General features: G+C 46.3%; 1 protein-coding gene across 1 annotated transcript in view; it reads left to right on the forward strand.

Moving 5' to 3' along the window:
* The first annotated feature begins 875 nt into the window (after nucleotides 1-875).
* Nucleotides 876-13,503, forward strand: part of MEGF11 (multiple EGF like domains 11) — a 325,200-nt gene continuing 312,572 nt past the window's right edge. The window contains exon 1 of the mRNA XM_006920242.3: nucleotides 876-970. The gene's annotated coding sequence lies outside the window, so the exon portion shown is untranslated. The remainder of the gene's footprint in view (nucleotides 971-13,503) is intronic.

A 13,503-nucleotide genomic window follows, 5' to 3' on the forward strand; every position in this document is an offset into this window, starting at 1 on the left:
GTTGGGGGCCGGGGGCTTGGGGCAGGCCGAGAGCCTGAAAGGAGTGGATCGGACTCTGGCAGCCTCGCAGTTCCAGGGTCAGCGGAGGAGCCCTGTCCCTGCTGCGAGGAGCAGAGGTGGACTAGGCTCTCTCTCTGGAGTTGCCTTCGTCAAGGTAAGGTATCTTCTCTCTGGGCCTCAGTTTCCTCATGTTCCCAGGCGCGGCTCAGCCCGGCATGCCTAGGGGCCTGACATTCTGGGTTCTTTGCCTTCTTGCCCTTCCAGTCCAGATGTTCCTCAAGCCCTTATCTGGGATCCCAACTTCCAGCTCTGGCCCGTCCCTCTCTGTCCACAGCCTGTGACCACAACAGTACTCCATGCGCTGAATGACTTGGGCTTATGACCCACCCGGAGGGAGAGGGGGAGTAGGGATAAGAAAGGAGTGTAGAGACGGGAAAAGGTTAAAAGGGGGAGGAAATAGCAAGGAGAGATAGAGAGGTTAGAGAGAGAAAAGAGGGATTGGAGAGAAACAAGAACGAAAGGGGGAAGGGAGGTGAGAAGAGATGATGGAAAAAGATTGAATCAGAGAAAAAGGATCCCAAAGGAAGCTGGAGGGAGAGACTAAAAGATAGAAAAAAGAGTGAGGGAGCAGAGTCTACAAGGACCGAAGAGGGAGAAAGAAAAAAAAAAAAAAAAGGAGGAGGGAACCGAGGGAGGGAGCCGCGAGCTGGGAGGAGGGCGGCTAGGAGGAAAGGAGAGAGGGAGGGACCGAGGGACGAGGAGGGTGGGGGCTGGCTCAGCAGCAGCGGCGCTGCTCCCGCCGCCCGCCGGCTTGTTCACTCGCTCGCGGTGCCCGCCGCCCGCCGCCCGCCGCCCAGCTCTGGGCCGCTCACAGCTCTGGCTCCTGGCCCGGCGCTCTGGTGTGGCTTGGGCTCCGGAGGACCGGATCGCGTGGCTGGCCGGCCAAGCCCCCAGTGGGCCGCGGAAGCAGGTAGGTGACTGGGCACGGACTGCGAGGACGCGGAGCCTCGGACCACCGGGGGTACAGGGGGACGGGGGTCGGCGAGGAGATTTTGCAGCTTCGCGACTAACTTTCCACCGGTTCCGTGGATTTCCCGCTGCCCTGCCCGGGTCCCGGCTGCGGAAGCCGAGTTCGGCGCGGGGAGGGTTTGGAGAACGCCGGGGGGTCCGGACAGGACGCGGGATGGGGGCGGCCCCTGGCCCTGGCAGGCGTTGGCCCTCTAGCCGCAGTCGGGACGCAGAGCTCACGGCTGGGGAAGACCGGAGCGCAGTGGCGCGGCGCGATTGTCCCAGGGAGGGCGCCCGCCCGCCCCTCAGAGTCTGGGGACTCTGGTCCCCAAGCCGCTCCGGGCGCGACCGCTGCTCACAATGCAACGGGCACTCTCCCTGCCGGGGTCCAGGCGCAGAGCCTGTGGGACGCGGCCAGGTCCCCGACCCGGCCAGCTGTGCGCCTCGCTGTCCCAAGCCCCAGCCCGTGCCTTGCGCGCTTTTGCTTTTTGGAGGCGCTATGTGGAATGTCTTTATTTCTTTCTCGCCTGACTCCCTTAGGGGAAGTCCGAGTCATCCGATACTTGAGTTGACTTCCCAGATGTCCCTCCTGCCCTCAGCGGCGACCCTTGCACCCTAAGTTAAGAGAAGCGAGTCATTACCAGTGTGCGCCTGGAGCGCGGTCCCGAAGTTCCCAACTTCTCGTCCAGCCGTGGCGGTAGTGTTGGAGGTGGGGAAATGGGTGGTCTTTGTGGCCCTTTGGAGCCGCAGCGCGCTGCCGCCTTCCTCATGGGCTTGATTTATTTTCCTAATTTGCTAGAAAAAAAATACGATTTATGATATGTAAAAATCGTGTCTTGCGGGCGTCAAGGTCCGTGAGTGGGACGGAGCCATCACGCGTCGGGAACCTGGGAGGGCGGAGCCTCGGCTTGACCATTTCGGAGCCCCGGAGCCCCGGAGCCCTGGCTGCTCTCTCCCGAACCTGGACCCCCGGCTCCATCTGACCGTAGCCGCTTCTTAGGATCGGTCCCCGCAAGCCCGCGCTGCGAGCCTGGTCTGACTCTCTTGTGGTCTAGAAAAATATTTCAAAGTGGCTCCGCTTCAGGATCTCCCACTCCGTTTCCCCGGGAACGTATAGAGCAGGGCCTCCAGCAAGTTGGAGGAAGCTTTTGGGCGGTTTGGGCTCCTGGCCGTCTTAGCTCGCTCTGGCAAGGGTACTCGTGCCTGGGCATAAGAGCTTGTCCCGCGCTCTGCCGAGAAAGTAGGGGTTAATGCCCGGACCAGGTGGCTGCGAGAGGAGGCTGGCCGGGGCTGTCAGACCCTGCCGGGGGCACGGGTCCTTTGCTCCTGAAGTCCTGGAGGCACGAATTTGCCGCCATATGCGGCTTTTTCGGAGCCAGCAGGGCCCCGGCCTCTCACCCCCCTCTTTGTGGGAGTGCTGTTGGAGAGGTTCGGTTGAAAGGCTTTAGAGCAGGTTTAATGAGACCGAGATCTGAGGGCTACGCAGATCTCCCCTGCAGGTTGGGCAGAGTCCCCGGAGGGTATTGAACCGACCACCTGCAAGCACTCCATCTTCAGCTCGTTTGGCGGGTTTTCCCTGGTGCATGCCACAAACCACCTCTCTTGCTCACATAATTGTTTAAAGCCGCTAGAAAGTCAAGGTCCACCACTGCAGTCTCCACCTCTTCTTTCCATCGCACAGATCAGCAAACTGAGGCCCAGAGAAATAAAGATTAGAGCTAAAGGTGGAAAGGAATGTAAAGATTAGAGATAAAGGTGGAAAGGAATCGGTAGGTCTCCCGATTCCTAGTTCAGGGCTTTTCTTGGTACTCTATGATGACGTTACTACTTTCTTAGCATAGGGTAAGTGTTCCCAGTCCGGCCACAGCAAGCCCTTGACAGGATTGAGGAGTAGGTGTGTTTGTGGTTGAGGCAGAGGACCCATCTCTGGATTCTCTTGTTATGTGCTTTGCTGTGATCATCTCCCAGGATAATCACTTTGGTGACAGTTTGTTGTATATTTATCCTGTGCCAGCATTTAAATCTGGGGGTAAAGAAAGCCCTTACATTCAGCCCCTGCTGCTCAATCCATGGGGAAAGAGCAGTAGCCATTGTTTTGAAGTCAAGTAGGCAAGTACAGGCGTTCTCAGGTGAAATTGATTTTGGAGGATGCAGGATTATGGATAGGGAGGGTTTGGAATTAAGCATTAGGTAGATTTCCAGTTAAGGGAGGATTGTGGGGACAAGCCCTGAGTACTAAAAGGCAGGAAAGCTCAGACATTGTTAAGTGGCTGGCCAAAGGACAGCAAGGTTAGGGCCAATGAGAATTTGTCCTTTGAGTGAGAAGAACTAGGGTAGCTAGAAGACCCAGATGCTCCGAACTCAAGCTCAGAACCCAAAAGGTCTTCTAGTTCTACAACTAGGATGAGCAATTGGCTGGGAAGTCAGCATCCCGTGAACCAAAAGTTGTGGCTCCCAGCTGAAATATTCAGGCTTTTGCTTCTCTTTTTCCTCTTTCTCATTGTTCCCTAGGGTTTCAAATATAGTTGACCCTCAAACAACATGAGTGGGTGGGGGGTGCTTAGGAGTGCCACCCTCCTCAGTCGAAAATCCGTTTATAACTTTTGACTTCTCCAAACTTCAGTCCTTCCTTGGTATGTCGGTGGAGGATTGGTTTCGGGACCCTGCGAATAGCAAAATCCATGGACGCTCAAGAACCTTATATAAAATGGAGTAGAACAATGTATGCAGTCAGCCCTCTGCATCTATGTACTCCAAGCAGATGGAAAATAGTGTTTTTGATCTGAGGTTTGTTGAATCTGGAGATGCCAAACCCATGGATATGGCAGGCCAACTGTATATTAATTGAAAAAATTCCAAGTGTAAGTGGACCCACACAGTTCAAAACTGTGTTGTTCAAAGGTCACCTTGTTCAAGGGTCAACTGTAGAACTGTAGTTTCTTTGCCCCTTCCTAACCATAACTTTAGAATTTAGATACCTACTATTGGAACTACTATAGGCAGGGCGTTTATTGCATTGGGAATATTTAGTCAAATAATTCTGGAGCTCCACCTTTGTGCCAGGCATTGGTCTTGGGGATAAAGCAGTGAACCGGACAGGCAGAGTCTTATACTACATGATATTGACATTGTAGGCTTCTGTCCTCTACAGGTTTAAAGTCTAGTTGCAAAGTGGAAGCAAATACACAAAAAATGTCTGAAAAAGTGCTGAAGTTGGACAATATAACACAGAGAATCTTGAGCCTCCCCTTTAGTGGTTCAAGGCTCCAAGGTGAAAAGGCTTGAAGCTGTTGGCTATGAGATTCAGACATTCTGTGGGCTTCCATGACCCCGGTTTCTGGTTGCCAAGGGTAACCCAGAGGGAGCTGCATTAATGACCTCAGATATAGCAGTGGAGAGCTGCTCTGCAGAGTTTCTGCCAATCAGGGTATGACAAGAGGGAGCTGGTGAGTGTTGACAACTGTGATCATGCTAGGTATCCATAGAGACTGGTGCCAGGTAACCATGTGCTTCTTAAATTACAGCATCCACAGCTACTTGGTAAACTTTGTAGCCACATTGTACAGATGGGTAAATGGAGCCCTGACTCTGCAGAAAGAGTCCCTGTGGAGACCAGGTATCCCTGATCTCTGATTCACTTTAAAATGACACTCTTCTTTTCCTATTTTGTAGACCAGTGGTTCTCAGACTTCAATGTAGGCTTATTAAAACAGATTGCTGGGATCCACCCTCAAAGTTTCTGATTCAGTGGGTCGAGTGGGTCCAGTAATTTGCTTTTCTAACAAGTCTCCAGGTGATGCTGATACTCGTGGGACCACAGTTAAAGAACCACTGTGGTAGAATAGGGAAAGTGAATGATTTTCTTGAAATCTAACAAAGGCTGTGATTTAGCTCTAGAAACTCCCAGAACTTGCCTGTACAATCCCCTCCCCCTAACGCCCCAGGAGGCCATAGAATTAAAAGAATATTTTATCTTCATCAGCACACACAGAGAGAATATATTGCAATATAATTAGGGAATAAATAGGTGTCATGTTTTGGATGCAGACTCCATGCCCTGTGGCTCTGTAGGGGTTTATTGTAGCAGTGTTATAATTGAAAAGGTGTCAGCCACTCTCAGAGCCCCTCATGAAACTTTCATGGCCTGGGTGGTCATTGTCCAAAAAGGCATGTCTTCTTCATTTAAAAGGAAGTCAGAGAGATTGCTTCTCCTGCTAATGGGACTATCTGTGTTTCATTTGACAGTAACTATGCAATGTGTTCTTAGGGGAGAAAGAAGTAAATTGAACAGCCAGTGTGAATAGAGAGAGGTTGGAGGAAATCCATATCGGGTTTACAGATCTGTTTTTTGAGCATTTCAACATGTTTTTGAAACTCTGTCTGTCTGTTTCACCTATATTTCTGACATGAAGCTGCATCTTAGCAGGAGGAAAGGAGAGTTTGAGTTTCAACTTAGCTGGTTGGATAAATGTAACAGCACACTTTATCCCCGATGTGTTAATTAGAGCCAAAAGAAAAGAATTATAAAAGAGTTGTTCTTCTAAATGCTGGCATTTTTCATCTGGATTCTATTTATTGATTATTTTACAGTTGAGAAGTAGCAAAAAATCCATGTTTTTATAGCAAATAAAGCCGGCTGCAGTAATTATGCAGGCTCAACATGTCTGTTCTGGAGCAGGAAGTTGGAATTCAGCCTGACTCTCAAACATTTGGATGAGATCTAATTGAGAAAGACATTTCAAAGAACAAATATTTAGGAATGCGGAGTTTCAATGATGGTCTCTCTGGAGCAAGTGCAAGTACCTCGCTTTTAGCTTGATCCTCAGAGGTGGGGGGAAGTGATGGGGAAGGACCTGGTTAGTAATGCTGAGACCGCAGTCAAAAAGAGATGCTGAAACTTAGAGGTAGTGAGGCTTAGTAAAGGAAAGAAAGATACTTTCAGGGAATATATCCCCTGCAACTGGTGAGCAAGAGGAGACTCAATTAATTAAATATAGATTGAATAGTTATTGAATGTCTAATCTTGGTATAGGCACAATGAGGGCAGGGGCCAGGACTTTTGCCTGTTATATATCTCCCACAATGCTTGGTATCTGTAGTGACAAGAATCTTGATCGAAGTATCAGTCAGGGCTGCAAGTAGCAGAAAACTTGAACTCGACTGGCTGAAACAATAAGTAATTTAGTGTTTTCCATTATAAGAGGCATGGGCTATGTCTGCCCCAAGCTTGGTTCTTTCAGTGGTTTAACAGCATAAGCAAAAATGCAGATTCTTTTCATCTTTCCTTGTTCTCAAGGTCACAAGGTGGCTGCAACAGTTCCAGTTATTACACCCTCACAATGATGTGCAGAAACAGAAAGGTAGGAGGGCGACTTTCCCAGAAGCTCCTCAGCAGACTTTCCCTTGTGTCTCATTGGCTGAAATTGTGAATCACATGCCCATGCATTCACCAACCTCAGTCAAGGAAAGAAAATCCTTATAATTAGCCTAAAATAATTTTGATGTGTGTGTGTTGAACCACAGAGACAAACAAATTTAGGGCACTTTTGAAAGGGGGAATGAAGCAACCAACAGTACCTGCTATAGAGTTTAAATTTTCTTTCTACTCCTTTTTAGCCCTGTGACCTTGGGCAAAGTATTTCACTTCTTTGTGCCTCAGTATACCCATCTATACAATGCGAATGTATTGGGAAGATAAATCTGAATTAACCCAGTAATTATACTTGATTGGTTTAAGAGAAGTAAAAGATTATTTGAAGATTCGATCTCTGATATTAAAGAATTATAATCTAGGGTAGGAGACACGTGAGGACTAGACCATGTAGACTATCAAATAATCAGAGAACAGAACTAGGAGTAAAATAATTAGGACTTGCAGACCAAGTATGGTAGAAGGAGTGTGATATCAGTGGGTGCCAGTAGTTAGGGAAAATTTCCTGGAGGAAATGGTTCATGGTGCATAATGGAATTTGAGTATTTATATATGGATGGGTTATGAACGTCTTCTATCCAACTTGCTTCCTCTTGCTTTTCTTTTGTCAGTGGTAAATGGGACCATTAGGCCAACATGAGATTTCACCTCTTCGATCACAGCATATTTGATAGTCATTCCAAATATGGCCAGTTGTGGTTCTGGGAGACAGGTCCCAGTGGCATCTGTGCCAGTCCTCGATTCCTGGTTTCCACTTCTGGATGACAATTCAAGCTCCACTTCGTACTACATTTCAGTTTTCAGAAATACTTTGTTGATCAGATATTATTATTATTATTTGGATATCTGGCTGCCTTCATGAAATCCATATGCCTAAAATGAAATCTAATGTCTTCTCCTCTCTGAAGCCATCTGCTCTTCTGTATTATTCATTTTTGTTGTTGGCAGCACCATCCTCCCAGATGTTGGGCTCAAAACCTTAGCAACACTTTCGATGCCTGCCTCCTTCCTCTATTTCCAGTATTCAATCACCAACATTTTTTGGTCTTCATTGTTTCTTGGATATATCTTTCTGATATGAGACATTCCTTTGTTCAGGTTCTTTCCGTCTCATGTTAGGTAATGGTTGTAGCCTCCTGCTCAAATATCCCATTCTCGGAGCAGTGTATGGAGATCCTGGGGGTATATGTCTCTAGGAGCAGTCTGTGGGGCTCTGCAAATAGGATAGTCTGTAATTTCTAGGGCAGAGGCGGCAGCGAGTCTGGACTCCATGGCTGTAGATACATAATATTGCTTGAGATGTCATTTTCCAACCTCCCATATCTCTCTCCTTCAAGTCATCCTACAACTTTACTTTTATCCACTTGTTACCTTACATTCTTTTCCATAGTACTCACTGGATGAAGCACAAACTCCTCAAATAGATATTTGAAAGCTTCCACAACAGACCAGCCTGCATCCTTACTTGCTAGGATTCACTACCATGGCTAATTCTGCCCTCCTCTGTGTTTAACCCAAACCACTCTTCCTTTCAAGGCCAGTGTTTAGAGCTGCATCCTCATTAGAACTTCCCCGACCACCAGAGTCCACAGTGATCTCGAAGCATCGATCTTTCCTTCCCCTGAACTTCTGTAGCAATAATTGCCTACACCACAGATTTGGTACTTAATGATGTGCTGCTGGTGTCATTGTTCAGCGTTTTCTTGGAATGTTCCTGGTCTTTCCAACTGGATGTAAGACCATGCAGGCCCGAGATGGGGTGAGGTGGACCCTTCTTTGTACCCAACATTATGGCCAGCAAGCACGTGGCCCTTTGATAAGTATTTATTAAATTAATAAATCACAAGAATAAGGAAAATAAAAAAGATTTACTTGAAAAGTCAGTTAATCTTCACCTTTTTTCCCTTAACCTCAGTTTGTAGAAAGGACTAAATCTGATGAATGCCCGCCCTATACTGGCTACTACTTTAGGTGATTTTTTAGGAGCTGTTTTAACTCAGCCTTTTAACCCTGTGAGGTCAAGGTTTTTGTCATTTTATAGATGAGGAAGTGGAGGCCGAGAGGGGTTAAGTGGCTTGCCAAAGCTCACTCAGCCAGTGGGAGGCAGAGTGAGGGGCAAGGCCAAGTTCTTTCCTCTGTGCTCTGTTTCATACATCTTCTTAAGGTTCTCCCAACCCTATGGGTACCCTGTTCTTTCGGTCTCTTTTTCCTCCTTTGCTGTGTCCTCCTGCCTCTTTCTGACTCTTGTCTCTGACAAGTCTCGGGCCCTCTTTTGTCCAGAGAGTGTTTTTTAAAACTCTGACATTTACTTTGACTCTTTCCTGAGAGCTTTCGCCTCCTGTTAGGTTGTGGCTTCTGTTGATCACTCAGCTTTTTACCTTGACGGTCTTTCCTGCCATCCTCAAGCTGGGGCCAGAGATTCCTTTTAGAGCCTAAAACATTCTGCTAGTGGAATCAAGCTGGGTCTGAGCCAGGTTTTCTGAACTCCTCTGCCCTTTGTATTCATCCACCCTCAACCTGCCACCATCTGGTTCTGTGTTTCAGGAGTCTTACCTGTAGAAAGAAAACTACTGACTTATCAATAAGAAGGTGGTCTGTTGGAAGTCTCTGCTAGTTTCAGAAACTATGACTGGCATTTTTTCATCCTCTGTGGCTTCTTCTTTCCTCTCATTTATTCATTCATTCTATAAATACTAAACATTGACCACATGCTCAATGTAATAGGAACAAAACAAAGTCCTTGCTTTCATGGAACTTGCTTTGAAGTGAGGAGACACAGATGGTAAAAAACAGAGTATATAATATACTTTGTGATGGTTACAGTGAAGAAAAATAGCAAGGCAAAGAGGTATATATGGTGATGGGATGCTGCTATTTTGTACAATATGATCAAGGAAGGCTTCTCTGATGGTGACATTTGAGCAGAAACTGAGAGGAAGGATGCCATGTCGATATCTGGGGGCACCGAGCAGAAGGAATAGTAAGTGCAAAGATCCTGAGGTAAACACTCGCCTGGTAAGTCATCAAGAAAGCAAGATCAGCAAGAAAGCAGCAGTGGAGAGGAGGAGAGCTTGGTAGGAGGTAAGGTCTCCTCATCTTCAGCCTCTTCACTGTCTCAGAAAGAGTCACCCTTTTCACACCTGTTGCCACTGCCTGAAATAACCACTTCCTTCCACTCAGCCAGGTGCCTTTTGACTTTCACAGCTTAGCTCTGGTCCCCCATCTTCCAGTGGGCTTCCATCTCTGCTGTCATTGGTTTTCCTCTCCTCTGAGTTCCTATAACTCTCCACTACACAACTGGGACCTTAATTACTTGCTGGCTGCTTCCTGTCCACTTTGTAGTTCTCACCTCTCTAACAAACCAGCTCCTTGAAACTGGTTTATTCCCCATCTCTGGGACCCAGAACAGAGCTGGGCTCAGTGTTTACCCATTGGTTGTGCTGGTGCCAGAGTTGGGAAAAAGGAGGGCTCTGCAGGGATCTGTGGGTGGAGCCTTCTTTTCACTATGCCCATTGTTTCTTCACAACAGGAAATCTTTTATTCTGGGCATTCTTGGAGCACTTTGAGCTGGGATCCTCTGGGAGCCTCTGCTTGTAGCTGGGAGAGGAATCTACCTTTCCCCAAGATTTGGATGCAACTTTGGCTCTGAGTGGAGAGGGAGAGGAGCTGGGATGTGGAGGAAGCCACTCTTAATTAGCTTTCATTTCTCAGTCAGTGAGGAATAAAATGTTTCAGGAGCAAGGAGGAAGGAATTCACCCAAGATCTTGGAGACCTCCTTGCCATTTAAGACAGAAATCTTGGGTGAGGAGGTTGACTTGTGAGTGACCGTGGGTAAGTCATTAACCTTTGCCTATTCTGTTACTGTTTCTTCTCAACCAAATGTCCCCTCTCCCCATCCATTATAGAAGAAAATAAATAGTAAACCTGACTTTCAGAGACTCTAGCTACTCCCCAGATTGGTCTCTGCATTAATTTTTAGGCCAATGGTTTTAAAACTTGAGAAATGTACAGATAGTTCCATTTTAAAGGGAGAAAAAGATTCCCACAGACCTTTAATATTATCCTAAATTATTAATACAATAATATTTCAACATACGTAAATGCAAAATTAGGTATAACATGCATATAACTCTTATATAACCTTAATTCTCACACAAGTTTATAAATTAAAATGCAAACTACAAAGCCAACAACATTCAGATTAACAGTATTAATTTAACACGGTAAATGCTGTTCTTCCACTAAGACTAAATCAGCCCATGTGACATGATTGTGGTTTTGGCTTCGTGAAGCATTTTGGCTGCTTCTTCCACCATGCGCTCTTTGGTGATTCAACTCTCCCACCACTTTTCTCACTGGGAATGACTGAAATCTTTGTTCCTATAACCTGCAGTAGGGTCATTTGGTGGCACTTAGCACAAAAGCATTTGTGCATTAGGCGGCTATTTTTTCCTCATTAGCCCACAACAATTAAAGGAGCTCTGTTTAATCTTAGTGCAACAGCATATCCTGACGCAAAGCTGGGTGTTGAAACTGACTGTCACTGCTTGGTCATTGAAATGAAAGCACAACGCCATGTGTATTTCTTACAGTGCCTAAGGAGCCGCGATTGAAGACAAGCCTCGAGAGCTCTGAAATAGCGCCCCTAGTGGTCTGAATGAGTTAATGCCAGAACGCCGCTAATTGTTCTGTAATCAGAATAGAAACCACGTTTTCAACCTTTGTTATGTGCCATTGTCTCAAGAGGGAGGTAGAATAGTATTATTCCCATTGTACAGATGTGAAGGGTGAGGCTCAGAGAAATTGACAGGTCAAGGTCTTATTGGTCATTGGCAGCATGTGTATTCCACTCAAGTAGGACTGAGTCAAAGCTCATGAAATTCCCACTAGGCTTCACTTCCTGCCTACCTACAGACCCTCACCAGTAGTCTTCAGGGCTCTTTGAGTTATCAGAGTGCAAGGACTTTGGGGGTAATTCAGGAATCTCTAGCAGACTCAGAGCTTTCTGGTGGAGCTGTTAAGACGTGTTCTTTGGTGCAGAAAAGAGGAGTGAAGCTGGTAAAGAGGAGGATAGAACTTAATCATGGTCCCCAGATCCTCAAAAGGCAGTGGCAGGGGGATAGAGCCTTCCCTGAAGGCCCTTGGGGAGAGTGGATGCTGGTTACTGCAGGAGAGAGGCAAGCGTGATACCTTAATGACACCTACCTTTACTATGGCTTCACACTTTAGCAAGCGCTTTTTGGGTGCATTTATTTTCAAGTTTGTGTTTTTTTAAAAATTTATTTTTATTGGAGTAAAATATACATAATATAAAATTTACTATTTTAACCATTTTTAAGTACGGTTCTGTGGTATTAAATACATTCATTAATTTGCGACCATTACTACCATCCAGCTCTATTACTCTAAAGTATGTGTTTTACAACTTTGCAAGGCAGGTTGTCATCCTCAGAAACAGGGGCTTGGGTGACTGGCCCAAGGTAACACCTCAAACTTGTTGCCTACCTCTTGTCAGTGATCTTGAGTGACAGTGGCAGGGTTGGTTTCCCATAGTCTTGTATGGGGCCATGTCAGGTGGCCAGGCTTCCTGAGGTAGAGGTTTAATGGGATGACCTCAGAAGGGCTGTCCTGGAATTGATTCTGTGGATCAGGGTAGGGATGACTTACTCCTGTGTATCTAGGACCCACCTTTCCTTAGAGCAAAAATTTAAAAGCCACTCCTGCCCTTGGAAGCTGCCCTTCCCCTGCCTGACCTGCCTGGTTTATCATCCAAGCTTAAAATAAATACAATAAATAAAAACATGCTAAATTTTTTTATTCTGCAGCGGATGAGCAATAATCTGCATATGCAAATAAATGGCATGCCAGTCCCCATAAATATTAATTTGGAAAGAATCTGAGGTCCTAAAATACACTCAAAACCAACAGTGTGGCATTCTGCAACTACTGTGGCCTGCTCTGATCACAGCCTTGTTATACTTATACCTATTATACTTATTACCTCCCTTATGAACCTCTCAAGGTTATGAGGGGCACATAATGTCACAGGTTGGCCTGGGGGCAATGGGTGAATCCTGACCCTGGGGCTGTGGCCAACCTTGTCTTTCCCTGGCAGGGGTCCAAGCCTTAGCTTCTCTTCAGATCTCAGCATTAGCAGTGAGTCCCCAAGGCCAAGGGACAGTTCCGAGGAACACTGTGGGGTAGCTCACTGTGGGGCAACTATCAGCCTCAGGCTCGTGAGCAATCAGGAAGATGGAAGGTGGGAGAGGGAAAGTGTCTGGGGAATCAGCTTGTCTTACCTCTCACAGGCAAATGAGGAAACTGAGACCCTGGGACAGTGGGTGACTTGTCCACGGCGGTATGGTGACTTAATGACAGGAAGTAAGAAATACTATTCATTCTTTTTCTTTTAATTTATTTTTCAATTACAGTTGACATACAATATTATATTAGTTTCAGGTGTACAACATAGTGATTAGAAATTTATATAATTTATGAAGTGATTACCCTGATAAATCTAGTACCCATCTAACACCATACATAGTTATTACAATATTATTGACTGTATTCCCTGTGTTATACTTTATATCCTCATGACTATCTTATTCCATTCTTTGAGCTGAACAGTACTTTTTTTTTTTTTTTTTTAATGTATGTGTGGGAAGAGGTCGGAGAGGTAGCATTTAAAGTTTCTATACTTTGGGGGAAAGAGGCATTCTTCTAGGGTGAATGTTCACTCAGCCATGGGTAGCAACTGAAAATCCAGTCTGTATTGCATCTGGGTTTGAAGAAATGATTTCCTTTCTCCCTCAGTAGATTTCCAAATTAGATTATACATAGGCCAGAATTAATGTAGGTTGCACTGTAGAGCGCATCCTAGCTGACATGATGAAAGGGTAGGATAGAGAAGAGTGAGAGTGTCTCTGAGGAAGCTAGATGGGGTTAACAACCGGCTGGGGAGGACCACGAGGTGGAAAAGTAATTGGCCGTAATTTCTGTGTCCTACTATGTATAGGGAAGGCTCCACTGGGGAGGGGAATGTTGCAGCATCGGTACCAAATGA

The sequence above is a fragment of the Pteropus alecto genome, unplaced genomic scaffold (assembly GCF_000325575.1).
Source record: "Pteropus alecto unplaced genomic scaffold, ASM32557v1 scaffold86, whole genome shotgun sequence".
NCBI lineage: Eukaryota > Metazoa > Chordata > Mammalia > Chiroptera > Pteropodidae > Pteropus > Pteropus alecto.